The following is a 16,647-nucleotide window of genomic DNA, read 5'->3' on the forward strand; positions in this document are numbered from 1 at the left end:
CCAATAGAATCTGATGCTATCTCCAGGTAGATTGTGTCAGAATTGAACTGGAGGACATCCAGCTGGTGTCTGCTGCTACGTGAGTCAGGAAATTCCCCACATATTTAGTCAAAGAAGTCTTCTTCTGTGTTGCTGATTGTTGCTGTGGTTGCTGATTGTTGCCAAGAGGAAACTGGGTTTGAGAGAATTTTTGAAACAGAAGCACTTTGCCTTTAACACGGCTTTTGTTAAACACCATCATTAGATTAGTTATAATTCAACTCCCAGAGTTACAACCCTCTCCACTGCCTTTCTAGGTAAGCAGCCAGAGGACTAGTCACAACGAAATAGAAAGAGGAGAAGGGATTTGAGAGGGCAATTACAGAGGTATAAAAATTAGAGGACGGGAGCGGTGGCTTATGCCTGTAATCTCAGCACTTTGGGAGGCCGAGGTGGGCGGATCACCTGAGGTCAGGAGTTTGAAACTAGCTTGGCCAACATGGTGAAATCCCATTATTACTAAAAATACCAAAAATTAGCCAGGCATAGCGGCGGGCGCCTGTAATCCTAACTCCTCAGGAGGCTAAGACAGGAGAATCACTTGAAACTGGGAGGCAGAGGTTGCAGTAAGCTGAGATTGTTCCACTGCACTCCAGCCTGGGCAACAAGAGCTAAACTCCGTCTCAATCAATCAATCAATCAATAAGAAAGGGACTGGAAATGAGAAAGAGAAAGGAGTCTAACAATCATTTGAAAAATCTTTACATACCTGTCAGGCTCTGGGCTTGGAACAAAAGCCATTAATGACAGAGATGCAGTCAGTACCCCCAGGGTATCTGAGATTTCCAGGATGGGTGTTTGTGGGAAAGTGCTGGGGTCAAGTGCTGCATTAGGAACATGTTCTAGAGAGTGGGGAGGCAGATGGTAAATTTAGTTTTATCCATCTAAAATTTGGCATTCTGAAAACGTAAAGTGGAGATGTCCTGTACATAGTTATAAACATGGGAAAGAAGATCAAGAGAAAAGTCAAGGTAAGAGACAGACGTTTTAGAGTCTATCTGTTGGCATAAAGTTTATGAGGCAGACATGAAAGAGGCGGAGGTTGCAGCGAGCCGAGATCGCGCCATTGCATTCCAGCCTGGGTGACAGAGCAAGACCCCATCTCAAAAAACAGTTTACAAAAATTGACTATGTCTTATGTCTCAAAGTGAGTCAACAAACACCACAGTCATTATTATATAGACCAGGGGTGATGGTAGGACAAGTGGAGGCTCCTAACAGAGCTACAGATTCTTCAAACATCAAGGAATTGGGGCCAGGTGCAGTGGCTCATGCCTGTAATCCCAGCACTTTAGGAGGCTGAGGCAGGTGGATCAACTGAGGTCAGGAGTTCGAGACTAGACTGGTCAACATGGTGAAACCCTGTCTCTGCTAAAAATACAAAAATTAATCGGGCATGGTGGCACATACCTGTAATCCCAGCTACTCGGGAGGCTGAGGCAGGAACATAACTTGAACCCGGGAGGTGAGCTGAGATCGTGCCATTGCACTCCAACCTGGGCGACAAGAGCGAAACTCCATCTCAATCAATCAATCAATCAATCAAGGAATTATATGGAAAGGAATTATACAGAAATGGTAAAAGAAAAGAAAAAAGTTAGATTGGTGAACAAAGTGCAAAGAAGTCAGCAAAACAAGGAGGAGGCTCAAAACCAGAACTTGCTTTTTGGGATATGAATTTCTCTGTAAGGAATCCTCTCCCTGTGCCCCCATAGCAATCCACAGGAAGTGGAGAACATTTTGCCTTTTCCCCCTGTGCCGCCCCAGGTTGCAGTCAGTGCTTCCCATTGCAGAGCCAGCGACCAAGGGAGCTGGAAAATGCTAGTTCCTTTTTATAGAGGGAAGAGTAAAGAAGAGTTAACGCACAGAGGGGTTAACTATCTTTTTGTTCCTGATTTGTAACTTTATTATATTGTGATCAGGGAATGTGATCTACATAATAATGACTGTGGTGTTTGTTGACTCACTTTAAGACATAAAACATAGTCAATTTTTGTAAAAAAAATTTTTTTTTTTTTTGAGTTGGAGTCTTGCTCTGTCACCCAGGCTGGAATGCAATGGCGCAATCTTGGCTCACCGCAACCTCCACCTCCCGGGTTAAGCTATTCTCCTGCCTCAGCCTCCCGAGTAGCTGGGACTACAGGCATGTGCCACCACTCCTGGCTAATTTTTTATTTTTAGTCGAGGTGGGGTTTCATCATGTTGGCCAGGCTGGTCTCAAACACCTGACCTCAAGTGGTCCACCTGCCTCGGCCTCCCAAAGTGCTGGGATTACAGGTGTGAGCCAGCACGCCCAACCAATTTTTGTAAATGTTCTAAGTGTTGTTGTGTATTCTTTATTTGTGTGTGTGTGTGTGTGTAGTGTTCCACATATTTCCATAAGATTTGGATCATTAATTGTGTTATTTGCACAATAAAAATAAATCTTTTTGAGTCATATGACTATTTTGTCTGCATGAAGTCAGTTTTTGAAAGAGGTTTTTACCAGCCTGGCTCAGTGGCTTATGCCTATAATCCCAGCACTTTGGGAGTCAGAGGAGGGCAGATCACCTGAGGTCGGGAGTTTGAGACCAGCCTGACCAACGTGGAGAAACCCCGTCTCTACTAAAAATACAACATTAGTCGGGTGTGGTGGCGCATGCCTGTAATCCCAGCTACTCAGGAGGCTGAGGCAGGAGAATCGCTTGAACCTGGGAGGTGGAGGTTGCAGTGAGCCCAGATAGCACCATTGCACTCTAGTCTGGGCAACAAGAGTGAAACTCCATCTCAAAAAAAAAAAAAAAAAAAAGAGATTTTAAAAAATCTCTCATTATGATTATGGATTTATCAAATTCATATGTCATTTATATGGAGAATAGTCTATAAAGGAACATTAATGGAAATAGTTGGAAGGATGGTGCGGTGGTCTGGGTGAGACATGGTGGTAGCTTGGCCTGAGATGGTAAGAATGTGGAGAGAAAGGGAAAGAAAGCAATTAATCCTGATTATTAGGTTTCTGGTGTGGACAACTGACTGCGTGATTGGTGGTACCAATTACCAAACGGCATGCCACTGACCAGTGTTCTTCCTTGAGCAAATTACATAAACTCTCTGGATTCTATTTTCTTATTTATAAAAATGGGTATAACAATAGATTGTATTTCATAGTGTCACTGTGATGGTGAAAAGCATTAATATATGTAAAGTTCTTAGCACAATATTTAAGTCATTGTTCAATATATGCTTTTGTTATTACCAATTAGGATATAGCTAAAGGAGGAAAGCTTTGGGTTTGTTCGAGGCGGGAAATGAAGTTTTTCTGTGGGGGCTCATGATGTGTGAGTTGTTTTATAAGTAATCTTTCAGTAAAGAGGGTCTGAGTCATCTTCACAAATGCTGCCAGGGCTGAAAGAGAATGGAAGTGAGAGAAGACCACCGGAAGGTCAAAGGTAACTTTCAACAAGCGGCAGAATGCAGGAAAGATTTTCTTAAGGTTGGGAAGGTAAATAATGGTTTCAGGCCGAGAACGAGAAGACGTTTTACAAAGAGGTGAAATAGCTGATTCTACTTACTTTCCTGTTTATTTTTGTTTTTTTCAGTGTTGCAGTGTGATTGATTCTGGGTATGGAAGCCAGCCATCCCCAAAAGGCTGCAGGAGAGCACAACTCTGGAAAAAAATGACGGCAATTAACAGAGTAGCAGGAACTTGCAGAACAACAGTAACTTACCTCAAGTGTGACTTATCATATGATTAGTAAACAGATTACGCTAGCGACAGTTGTTAAGAAGTCTGTTTTAAATTTTTGGTGCAAAAGGAAAAAGTGATTAACTTGACAAAGATTCATAAGCACATATGTTTCCAGCTCTGAGCTGTGGGGCAGAATGAAAACTGAAGTTGTGAATTCTATAGTATTCACTGCCTTGGCAGATTTCAGTGTGAGATTATGCATGACTACACCCCTCCCACAAGTTTACACAGGCTTAGGAATTTCCTTATTAAAGCTGTTATGCAACCTGCATTTTAGCAAGGGCATACAAACGCATGGAAAGAATATTCCCATACACAAATCTTTTGTTTAACTTTTGTTTTTGTTTTTGAGACAGAGTCTCGCTCTATCGCCCAGCCTGGAGTACAGTGGTGTGATCTCGGCTCACTGCCACCTCCGCCCCCAGGTTCAAGTGATTCTCATGCCTCAGTCTCCTGAGTAGCTGGGATTATAGGCATGTGCCACTATACCCGGCTAACTTTTGTATTTTTGGTAGAGACAGAGTTTCACCATGTTGGCTAGGCTGGTCTTGAAATCCTGACCTCAGTTGATCCACCCATGTTGGCATCCCAAAGTGCTAGGATTACAGGCATGATCCACCGTGCCCATCCCCCATACACAAATCTTATCTGTATCCCCCTTCACTGGGTTAGTGCTGAGTTGCTTTTTCTTTTCTATATTTTTAAGGAGAAAGACATTGCTTTAAGCCTACTATAATTGAAGCCGTCTTTCATTAACCAGTTTTAGATCCATCACAAATAAATTATAAGCTAGATTCAATTATGAAGCCATTAACACACTTCCCATAAATGGAAAATGAAAAGCAAGTTTTGTGTAAAGGTAGGAGATTAACATACACTTTTATGTCGTTGACTTCCAGAAATCCCAGTTAAACTACCAGTAAATAGATATTTTAAGGCTTAAACCCAATAGATGGCAAGAGCTGAAGAAGGGACAATTTTGGAAACAGATGAATACATAGTGATAGAATGAGCAGATTTGAGAAGTTTAAATCCCATCAGGCAGAAGAGAAAACTAAAAACTAATCTGATTTACAGCATACCTGAACCTAATGGCAGCAGGTCCCTGAAGAAGTGAGGGTAAAAGGGATATGGACTAAATAAGGAGGATTGTTTGGAAGTATTCTTTAGGAGGAATTGGATTGGATCCCTAGCTTTCTCCCCAGATCTGTGCAGCATCCCAGAGACTGCACCTTCCTTAACTGGCAAAAGAGTGATAGCTTATTTTCAGAATGGAGTAAAATACATGGTTCTACACTAGAAGAACACCAGTGCAGTTGAGTGTGAGAGAACAGTACTAAAAATAGAGGATTAAGTGAATTTATGCATATTAGCTTCTGGGATACCCCACACCATATCCATCTTTTCCTTCTCTGGGCCAACAACACTGAGAGTTAGACCTTCACCCTCCAGGCAGGATATGGAGTCTTCTCTGGGAAATATGCTTGGTCCATTATGAAGGACCTAACCTTGGAAAGATATTGACATCAGAAGTTCCCTCAGTAGACCCAGCCCACCCTGATGCTCTTACAGTGAAACCCACATCAGACCAGCCCAGCTCTCATATTCTCAGGGCTTCCAGCCAGTGTTTCAGCATCTCACTCTTAAATATTATCAGATACAAAGATGATAAGGTATGTGAGGAAAGCCTTTAACTCGGAAGATAGAAAATGAACAAATAAAAAAAGTAATGTCAAGGAAATAAAGATAAAATAAAAGTCAAACATCTCACAAAGAGAAGCTACTATAACCACAAAACAAGAAAAGAATTCTATGCAAAAAAATATAAGCAAATAAATAAATGGAACAAAACGCATACAGAAGGTCTTGGAAATTAAATACATAGTGGAAAGGAATATTTTATTTTCTTTCTTTGTTTCTTTTCTTGAGACAGGATCCTTCTCAGTTACCCAGGCTGTAGTGCAATGGCATGATCATAGCTCACTGCAGCCTGGACCTCCTGGATTTAAGCATCCTCCCACCTAAGCTCTCTGAGTAGCTGGGACTACAAGTACATGCCACTATGCCCGCCTAATTTTTTTTTATGTTTTGTAGAAATGAGTCTCACTATGTTGCCTTAGTTGGTGTCAAACTCCTGAACTCAAGTGATCCTACAGTCACAGCCTCCCAAAGTGCTGGGATAATAGATGTGAGCCAATCCACCCGACTAGAAATTAATATTTTCAATAGAAAGGTCAGAATATAAAGTGGAGAATTTTTCCAGCAAAAAGAAAAGAGAATGGAAAATAGGAGATACAAATGTAAGACAATTAGGAAATTGGTCAAGGGTGTTAGCGTCTGACATGGTCTGGCTCTGTGTCCACACCCAAATCTCATCTTGTAGCTCCCATAATTCCCATGTGTTGTGGGAGGGAGCCAGTGGGAGATGGCTGAATCATGGGGATGGGTCTTTCTCGTGCTGTTCTTGTGGTAGTGAATGGATCTCACGAGATCTGATGGTTTTAAAAAATGGGAGTTTCTCTGCACAAGCTCTTTGTTTTTGCCTGCTGCCATCCATGTAAGATGTGACTTGCTCCTCCTCACCTTCAGCCATGATTGTGAAGCCTCCTCAGCCATGTGGACCGTAAGTCCAATTAAACCTCTATCTTTTGTGAATCGCCCAGTCTTGAGTACGTCTTTATTAGCAGCAGGAAAATGGACTAATAGAGCACCCAAAAGAAAAAAATGAAGAGAAGTTAATAATCTGAATTTCCAGACAGAAAAATGTATTAAGTGAATACAGTCTTAGGCTAATGCACACATTGTGAAATTTCAAGCATTGAAGGCAAAGAGAAGATCCTGCAAGATTGTAGAAAGGGGAAAAATACACAGGTCATATACACAGGATCAGCAATTTATGAGAATAAAAATGTTCCCCAAAACTTAGGGAAAGGCAGTTGTTCTGTAGTCATAATAAGAAGTAGCTATCAAAAACTGGTTTTAAACCCATGTAATCAATCAACACAATTCCCCTCAATGTACACACTTTTACAAGCCAACTCATCAGATCAGGTCTTTGTTTCTGAAAAACAGCCAGTGGTAGATGAACTCACTCCTGTAAAAACACCTTTGAGTGGTGAACAATCAACAAAGTTTCCCTTAAGGAATTTTGATTCCGCAAATGATAACATCCTAATGCAGTCTCTGAACTCCCTGAACTCATCATGCTTCCTCAAAACTCTAGTAGCCTGCTCTGCATGGAAAGACTGTTTCTGAGCATCATAGCTCTCACTGGAGCAAGGAGTAAATTCAGCTTTGTCCTTTTATTTCAGATACTAAGTGGTGATCTCATCATCTTTTGGCATAGACTTTTAACTTGTGAACAGGAGTACTGGCTACAAAGCAATGGAGAAAAATGTTAAGAGAAAATAGTTAATGACCTAGAATTCTACTCCCAACCAAACTAGGACTTAAACACAAAAATCGAAAAAAAATTAAAAGAAAGACATTTCCAGACATGCAAGTTTTCATACAATTAATTTACTTCTTGGGAAGTCACTGAAGGAAACCAAGCAAGAGGAAGATATGGATTACTAGAAATATGAGATCCAATACAGGAAAAAAGCAGAGGACAGCCCCAGGATGATGGTAAAGAGAGATCCCAGCATGGTATCTGGTTCATGCTGCAGCTTGTATAAATTATCTTGTGCTGCATAACAAACCAACTCAAAACGCAGTGGCTTACAACAACCATCTATTTAGTTCATAATTTTGCTAGGCGGTTCTTCTGGCTGATCTTAGCCAGGCTCACTCATGCATCTGTGGTCAGTTGGCAGTTTCGCTGGGGCTGACTGCTTCCAGATGGCCTCAGTCAAATGCCTGACACGTGTCTTGGTGTCGGCTGCGGTGATGGGATGACTGGACTATGCTTCTCTCCTCATCAAGAAGGTGAGCCTAGTTCATCACATGATAGCAGAGGTCCAAGAGCCCAAACCACAAGGACTCTTCAAGCCTCTACTGTGTCGTATTTCATTGGTCAAAGCAAGTCACATGGTCAAGGTCAGAGCAAAAGTAGAAAGTACACTCAGAGTCACAGAGCAAAGGAACACAAACGCAAGAAAGGGAATCACTGCTATTGTTGCTGTTGCTGGCCTTCCTGTTTTTTTTTTTTTTTTTTTTTTAAAAGTAAGGATGAGGTCTTGTTTTTATGCCCAGGCTGGTCTAAAACTCCTGGGCTCAAGTGATTCACCCGCTATGGCCTTCCAAAATGTTGGGATTACAGATGTGCACCACCATGCCTGGCCTTATTTAATATTTAGTTTTTTATTAGCTGTTTCCCCTAACAGAATGTAAAGTCCCATGTGGGCAGCCTTATTTGTCATATTTGTCCCCAAGTACCGAAAACAGGGTCTGGTGCACAGTAACTACTAATCTGCTTCTTTAGAATAAATTAATAAAAACAAAAAATACACAGCGAAAGGAAAAAAAAAAAAGCAACTCTTTATAGTGGCTGCTCTGGGAGAGGAATTGAGAACTTGTCAGGAGTGGAAGAGCAGGAGAAACGAACTAACTTTTACTTCTTTAGGTCCCCGTCTTCCAATCCCTACAGCTTTCAGGGTCCAAGTGTTGGTCTCCACAGCATTGCACACCCACAGGGATCCATGAGAGTGTAGAAGGGAAATGTGAGAACTATTTATCTACGATTTTTTTTCATGTCAGATGGGCAAAGTGCTGACATTGTGGCGAGGTTTGAGGATGGCACACCCCACACTTGAATGTGAACACCTAATCATCATGCTTATGAACTGCAAAAGCATCAAAATATTTGTTTGGTTTCTTCCTAAGAGAAAAAAGGCATTAATATTTAATTTATAGATTTTGAGTACATGCTTATAATTTATAAATTATATTCTAATGCATGCTCAGTGATTTTGTTGACAAGAGTATGGAATCAAAGACATTTGGTCTGAAGAAGTTTAGTTACAGACTAATAGCCCATAGGTCTTGTAAATGGTTAACATGTTTGACCTGTCTTGTACTGTTTTAAAATGGTTTGAATAAAATCCAGAGATTTCACACAAAATTCCACATTTCTGGCTGTTTTTGGGATGCTAGAGGAGCTGGCATTGCTGGTCCTGTGATTTGCTGGAGCTGGAGAGCATGTGCATGTTTAGAGGTGTGTGTGTGTGTGTGTTTGTGTGTGTACGTGTGCTCTTGTGCACCAAGGTCTTCCTAATGGCTTCCTTTGGGTTCTCATACTCAGTTCACTTCACTAATTTATCAGCCTGGCCTTGCAGACATTTTAGTTTATTGCCCTTTTCTGACAGTTTCTCAACATCAGTCAAATCATTTGTGCCTGCTAGCAGTGAAAGTGATGAGATTTGCTAATAATGTCGCCCAGGCTGGAGTGCAGTGGCCGTATCTTAGCTCACTGCAAGCTCCGCCTCCCGGGTTTACGCCATTCTCCCGCCTCAGCCTCCCGAGTAGGTGGGACTACAGGCGCCCGCCACCTCGCACGGCTAGTTTTTTGTATTTTTTAGTAGAGACGGGGTTTCACCGTGTTAGCCAGGATGGTCTCAATCTCCTGACCTCGTGATCCGCCTCTCTCGGGAATGAGATATTCTCATTCCTGCTTTTACTATATGTACGTATATCTGTGTGTGTGTGTGTGTGTGTGTATTCCTTTACCATCTCTCTATTTCACTATGCAAACCATGGTGATCGATGTGATAAAGCAGTACCTGCAAGAAGTTCCTAGGAAGCTATAGTTACATACGTAACAAAGGAAGACTACACGTAATTAGAATATCAAGGTACAAAACTGTCGACTGAAGATCAGTGGTTGTCAGCCTGCTTTCAGCCAGGACACACCTGAGGAATGGTGATTCACAAGGACACACTCCTCTGTTAAGCCCGGTTTCTGGTGTGTCAACACATGCCCTGTTATTCTTACTCACCAGGACTGAATGTGAGTGTAGTGTTAGGGTAGCAGTAGCTCTCCGATCAGTCTTTAAAAAGAAATTACAGGCCGGGCGCGGTGGCTCAAGCCTGTAATCCCAGCACTTTGGGAGGCTGAGGTGGTGGATCACGAAGTCAGGAGTTCGAGACCAGCCTGGCCAATATGGTGAAACCCCGTTTCTACTGAAAAATACAAAAATTAGCCGGGCGTGGTAGCGCGGTCCTGTAGTCCCAGCTACTCAGGAGACTGAGGCTGGAGAATCGCTTGAACCCGGGAAGCGGAGGTTGCAGTGAGCCGAGATCATTCCATTGCACTCCAGCCTGGGCGACAGAGTGAGACTCCATCTAAAAAAAAAAAAGAAAAGAAAAGTGAAATTAGTATTCCAAAGTCACAACTACTAAATAACAAATCCAAGATTCAAACCCAGGTTTAATTCCAAAAGCAATGGTCTTTACTAACTAATATCCCCCACATTTCAAAAAAAAAAAACAAAACAAAATCTCTTGATAAGATATTGAAATTTCTCCAATAATATATTTCCAACAAATGATTTAGTTGTCAGTGAAAATAAACTATAAAATCAATATATTCTACTACAGCCAATGGAGAAGTTAAAGATGTCTTCAGCCACATTAATAGAGGGAAAACTTCAAAGGGTGCCCCAGAGCAGAATTCAGTACAGGCTTAAGTACATGGCCAAAAAAAGCTAAAACCTTAACATTTAAACATTTTTATCAGAGCTTAGAGATAACCTTGAAAAATAATAGACCATTTACTTGTTTCAAAAATGACAGATTGCTTCTTGGTTGCAACTTCTATTCACCGGAGACAAAAAGTAGAGACTAAATGAATTTTTTTTAATACAAGATCAAAACTCCAGTTTCACTCATGCAGTAGGAGGCTTTCCAATATGACCAAGGGGCACTGTTGGACAAAAGAGACAAACACAGTTTAAAGCCTCAGGCCCCACTCACAGGAAGTTTATCATTCACTAGAGGAGCGGAGGTGTCTACCTCTGGGTGCAAGAAAGTACTAGGTCAAATGAGGCGCTATTCCAAAGGGTCCTGACAGCCAGGCAGAGAATTTTGGACTGACAGCTGTCAAAAAGGGAGTTTGGGGCAGCAAAGGGTTAAGAGGCCACTCTGTGCCCAGGCCGCAATAAACTCAGTGTGTGTACTACTGAGAAAAAGAGATGTGGTAAGCAGAGGCTTTCACAATGAGATAAGATAAAAGGCTTAAACAAATTAATCGAAATGGTTCTGAACATGATAAGATGTAGGGTTTAGATGAAAGAGGGTGAGGCAGCTGCTAAAAAAGAAGAGATGTACATATTTCTCCAGCAGAAACAGGTTATGCAATCCAGGGCAGCTTGTACAATGGAAGGAAAACATGTTAATTAGATGGAAAATGGGCTGTCTATTATGGGTGTGTGTGTCTTGGGGGGCAGAATTATAAGTGAAAAATCAAAGATGAACTCCTAAGCAGAGCTTTCATGGGGTGATATAAGGGAGGTTTTGTAGTTTACTTTTACAATTTTTCTATTTTTTTCTAATTGAATAAATAATACACAAATAAATTTTCCTTGAAATAGCTACAAAATTTATAGGTCAAAATGAAGTCCCCTTTGACCATCTCTCAACTTTACCCTGCTAAATCCCAACACCCTCCCCAGTGTATCTTTTTGGGAAATCTGGAGTACAAGCATATGTAGTACTTCAGCATGATGAACAAAATAAAAAAAAATTATAAAAAAAAAAACAGGAAAAGGAAAGCTTGCAGTAATCCTAACACTAACACCCTTTTCTTAAGCAGAGGCTGTGTTAGTTACAGATAAGCTATTAGATTAGCTCATTCAGCAAATGTACTGTGAGCAACTACGAAGTACCAGGAACTGGGAATACAACAATTACCTCAAGGAGAGCATAACCACTTCCAAGGCTGGCATCATTTCCCACAATATACTGATAAGGAAAGTGAGACTCAGAAAAATTACACAACTCGCCCAAGGTTACTGCAAGTTAAGTGGTAGTGCTGCGATTCAAATTCTGGCCCTCCTTCTACAACTGTCTTCAAAGCCTGGCTCTCCTTCTACAACTATCTGATGGTTTTTAAACCATTTGTTATAAAAGCAGAAGTCTTTTTAAAATTTTTAATGAAAGTATGACAAAATTACTATATTGTAGTTCAATATAGAGAAAACAAATGTAAAAGTGGATGTGCTCTGTTTCATTTGAAGTGGCCTACTCAGAAAGATGATTTTGTTTTTATTAAGAGGACTGGAAGGGATTGCTTATATGAAATACCCCAAAGGCCCAAGTCTTCTATTGCCAAACAGCTTTAGGTGTAACTACCAGGCATCATTGGTAGAGATCATCAGGGCTCATGAATTACAAACTGGGCAGTGCCTGAGAATTACAGATTCCTATCTTCCTCTAGCTACTTGTGACTCTCCATTGCTAATTTTGAATTCAAAGGGATTCAGAGATCAGCAGTTGTTAAAAGCTACCCTTTGGTAACTCTGATGATCAGCCTGATTTGAGAAGCGATTCTAGTACAACTTGTTGTTTTGCTTAATTCCTTTCCTTTAGGGATCCTGCTTTGCCACCCCATCCTCCACCTGTTCTTTCAATCTAGAAACAACTGACCAGACTTGTGCTGTAGAGACACTGTATGGAACGCCCAGCTCTTGTGGATTACCGTCCTGGAACGTCTTGGTTTCCTTCCTTCTGCTCTGATTTTTTATTTCTACTCACCCTTCAGTTATGAACCACATAATCCTTTCTAGAATGATACAGGTCTGGTTATTCCTAGCCCTGCTCTAATCATTGCTTCCTAATTACCACTTTAACTTTACATCTATCATTGGTGAAATTTTAAATTCCCTCCCAGGTAATAAATACCAAGGATTTTTTTTTTTTTTTTTTGAGACGGAGTCTCGCTCTGTCGCCCAGGCTGGAGTGCAGTGGCTGGATCTCAGCTCACTGCAAGCTCCGCCTCCCGGGTTTACGCCATTCTCCTGCCTCAGCCTCCCGAGTAGCTGGGACTATAGACGCCCGCCACCTCGCCCGGCTAGTTTTTTTGTATTTTTTAGTAGAAACGGGGTTTCACTGGGTTAGCCAGGATGGTCTCGATCTCCTGACCTCGTGATCCGCCTGTCTCAGCTTCCCAAAGTCCTGGGATTACAGGCTTGAGCCACTGCGCCCGGCCTGATACCAAGGATATTTCATGTGGCATCTACACTTCTTTTCCTGATGGTGTGTCCTAGTAGGACTCCATGTGCCTCTGCTGCATGAATCTTCCCAGATTAATCCCAGCTTCTTGTTCTCAGGACACTACTGTCTACTGCAGCAATCATTTTTATAATATCCCCCAGTGAGCAATTATTCAATGTCTGCTTATGTCCAATAATAGAAGACTCGTTTTAGGAAAGAGCCTGTTCTACTGTTGAAGAATAGTAGCTGCTTTAAAGAAAGATTCCACCAGATCTTGAGCTAAACCTAGCTTTTCCGTACCTTCCGTCCACTGGTTCTTCCCTCCTGAACAGTGGTTCTCAATGTGGTTCAGCCCCAGCAGCAATAGCTTCACCTGGCAACTTGTTAGGAATGCAGTTCTCAGGCTCCACCCTAGACCTACTGAAGAGAAACTCCGGGAAAGATGCTTAGGGATACAGCCCCCGAGGGATCTGATGGACTCAAGTTTGAGACCCTCTGCATTAGAAAGCAAAGCTTCTCCCAGACCACTGGTCTGGATACTTTTAGCCTGGCCTGGAGTTTGGGATCACAGTGATACTACATCTCTTGTTGACTCAATCCCCAAAAGACACTTTAGTTTTCCAATGTAGTTTACCTCTTGGTCTAAGGGCATAATATTGATTGCAGCCTTTGGAGGGGGTGGAAACAAGTGAAGCTTTCAGTTTTCTGTTTCTAATCATGTTTAGGCTTTCCTGGGGACAAAATATTCTTTAGGCTTTTTGACACCATTGGCCAGTCACACAAAGCAGTCAATATATTTCTAGCATAAACATAGAATACTAGTTTTTGATACACAGTGTGTCATGTATATATTTAATGGATAGATGGTTTGGAATACCTGGGAGCTAGGAGGGTTAGTTTTGGTCAATATCAGGGGTTGTTAATCAAAAGGACTTCATGAGGGCTGTGAGAATTATGGTGAACTTTGATAGATGGAAGTAATGCAATTAGGTTATTAATTAGTTATGCTGGAGTTCATCAAAAGAGAGATAATCCTAGGTGAGCCTAACTTTTAGAAGATAACTTTTGGCCAGGCATGGTGGCTCACACCTGTAATCCCAGCACTTTAGGAGGCCAGGGCAGGAGGATTGCTTGAGCCCAGGAGTTCAAGACCAGCCTGGGCAAAATAGAGAGACTCCATCTCTACAGAAAAATATTTGAAAATTAGCAGGGTGTGGCAGTGTGTGCCTCTAGTCCCAGCTACTAAGAGGCTGAGGTGGGAGGATTGCTTGAGCTTAGGAGGTCAAGGCAGCAGTGAGCTGTGATTGTACTACTGTATTCCAGCCTGGGCAACAGAGTGAAACTCTGTCTCAAAAAATAAAAATAAAAATAAGAAGAAGGTAACTTTCTTGAAGGTGAAGACTCAGAGAGACTCTGCTGGCATAGAAGAAATCAAACAGTCCTTGAGAAGAGGTATGAGTAGCTACAGGAGCCACTTGGTAAGAAGCTGAGGGTGACCTCTTAGAGCTGAAAGCAGCCCCTGACTGAGAGTTAGCAAGAGTTAGCAATGACCTTGGTCACTGTCTTAGTCTGACTGTGCTGCTATGACAAAACACCTTAGTCTGGTCAATCTAGAAACAACAGAAATTTATTTCTCACAGTTCTGGAGGTTGTGACAGCGAAGATCAAGGTGCCTGCTGACTCAGCGTCTGGTGAGAGCCTACTCTTCATAGACAGGCCCCTTCTCTTTGCCAAAGGGCAAAAAGGGCAAACAAGCTCTCTATGGACTCTTTTATAAGGGCACTAATTCCGCCCTCATGACCTACTCACGTCCCAAAGGTCCCGTCTTTTAATAACATCGCTTTGGGAGTTAGAGTTTCAACATATACATTTGGGAGGGGGGAATGCATACATTTAGACAATAGCAATCAACGTACTGCAAGGAAATGAACTGTGCCAACTACCAGTGCACCTGGAAGAGGACCCTGAGCCTCAGATGAGGTCATGGCTTCAGCTTACAACTCCATGTCTGAGCTGGTGAGACGCAGAGCAGAGGACCGAGGTAACCCACACCTGCACACTTGACCCGCAGAAACTATGAGAGAACACATTTGTTTTTAGCTACTATGTTTGTAATAATCTGTCATGCAGCAATAGAAAAGCAATGTACTACACGTCAGCAAATTGTTGCAGTCAAAGAAAAACGTTTCTGAAGTTAGTTGCCACTGTGCCCCACAAATGGTGAATATTTAATAAGCCTTGACTGTAGATGTAATTTTGGATGAGCATGGTTGGAAAGGAAGGTGATGAGGGGTAAGCGTCCTGTTGAGAAAGAGGAAGAAGTTATGTGCTGTTTTGTGAGAGGGCATGGTTAGCGATGCGCATGTGGCTACCTGAGAAAGGCCTCAAGCCCCGTGTTCTTTGAGGACCACTTAGGAATATTGGAGAGATGTTTCAAGACCCAGTCGGTAGGGGATTGAGGCACCAGTGATGGAAGTAGTCTCAGGTAAAGTGGAAACTGAGGACATCTGCAAGGCCACACTCATTGAGTCAGGAGGGTTTTTCTCCAGGTAGGAAGATAAAATCTTGTCCATAGACCAGCTGTGGATCCTGACAATGCAGCAGTCAGTAAAAAGGGCTCCTGCACCCGCTGAGTAATGAGGCAGCGTTTCTCTCTCAGACTCACCTGGGGCGCTGTCCTCTGAGCAGATGCTTCCCCCATCAGACTCACCTGGGGCACGGTCCTCTGAGCGGATGCTTCCCCCATCAGACTCACCCGGGGCACTGTCCTCTGAGCGGATGCTTCCCCCATCAGACTCACCCGGGGCGCCGTCCTCTGAGAGGATGCTTCCGCCATCAGATTCACCCGGGGCGCTGTCCTCTGAGAGGATGCTTCCTTCCCCTGCCACAGACTTGAGCAGGATCTGTAGTGTCCCTCTGCCTGACTTGCAGCTCAGGGGTGTCCTGTACTCAAAATTCCTCTTGCCAACTGAATGAACTCCATCACCTTCCCTCTGACCATTATCTTATTAAAAACCTCTTCCTGAATTGACCTCATCAAAGCCTTACCACTAATTTCTGCTGGTTTTGACCTAAATAGGGTCAACCTCAAACATGGTCCACAACTGCTCTGATTTCACCAAACTGAATTCTTGTTAATTTGACTGAATAGGACCCTTTTCAAAAAGAACACATTGTTTAGGAATTGACTGACTGAAAACAATTAATGGGTGAACAGCTTTCATACAGTTCGAACTTAGGATAATCTGAAGTGGCAGAACATTGACTAAATTATTAAAATTGTGTATTGAGAACATACAACAAACAAAGTGCTGTATCACACACTATGGAGATTCGGAAAGTGGAAGGTGTGGTTTATTTTCATCTCATCTTATTTGGTAGATAAAATAGAACATAAGAAATTAACAACACAGCGGCCAGGCGCAGTGGCTCAAGCCTGTAATCCCAGCACTTTGGGAGGCCAAGATGGGCGGATCACAAGGTCAGGAGATCAAGACCATCCTGGCTAACACGGTGAAACCCCGTCTCTACTAAAAAATACAAAAAAAAAACTAGCCGGGCGAGGTGGCGGGCGCCTGTAGTCCCAGCTACTCGGGAGGCTGAGGCAGGAGAATGGTGTAAACCAGGGAGGCGGAGCTTGCCGTGAGCTGAGATCCGGCCACTGCACTCCAGCCTGGGCGACAGAGCGAGACTCCGTCTCAAAAAAAAAAAAAAGAAAAAAAGAAATTAAC

At 42.4% G+C, this 16,647-nt stretch overlaps 1 long non-coding RNA gene and 1 other non-coding gene across 2 annotated transcripts in view; both read right to left on the bottom strand.

Moving 5' to 3' along the window:
• Positions 1-578: 578 nt before the first annotated feature.
• Positions 579-16,647, bottom strand: part of LOC117095104 — a 52,169-nt gene continuing 36,100 nt past the window's right edge. Inside the window, exons 4-5 of the long non-coding RNA XR_004441817.1 lie at positions 3,591-3,685; positions 579-636 (exon numbers count right to left, since the gene is read on the bottom strand). This is a non-coding gene — a long non-coding RNA (uncharacterized LOC117095104). The remainder of the gene's footprint in view (positions 637-3,590; positions 3,686-16,647) is intronic.
• Positions 8,459-8,562, bottom strand: LOC117095546. The gene has a single exon (XR_004442074.1). It is a non-coding gene; the product is annotated as a small nucleolar RNA U13 (small nucleolar RNA).

The sequence above is a fragment of the Trachypithecus francoisi genome, unplaced genomic scaffold, assembly GCF_009764315.1.
Source record: "Trachypithecus francoisi isolate TF-2019V2 unplaced genomic scaffold, Tfra_2.0 Lachesis_group13, whole genome shotgun sequence".
Lineage (NCBI taxonomy): Eukaryota > Metazoa > Chordata > Mammalia > Primates > Cercopithecidae > Trachypithecus > Trachypithecus francoisi.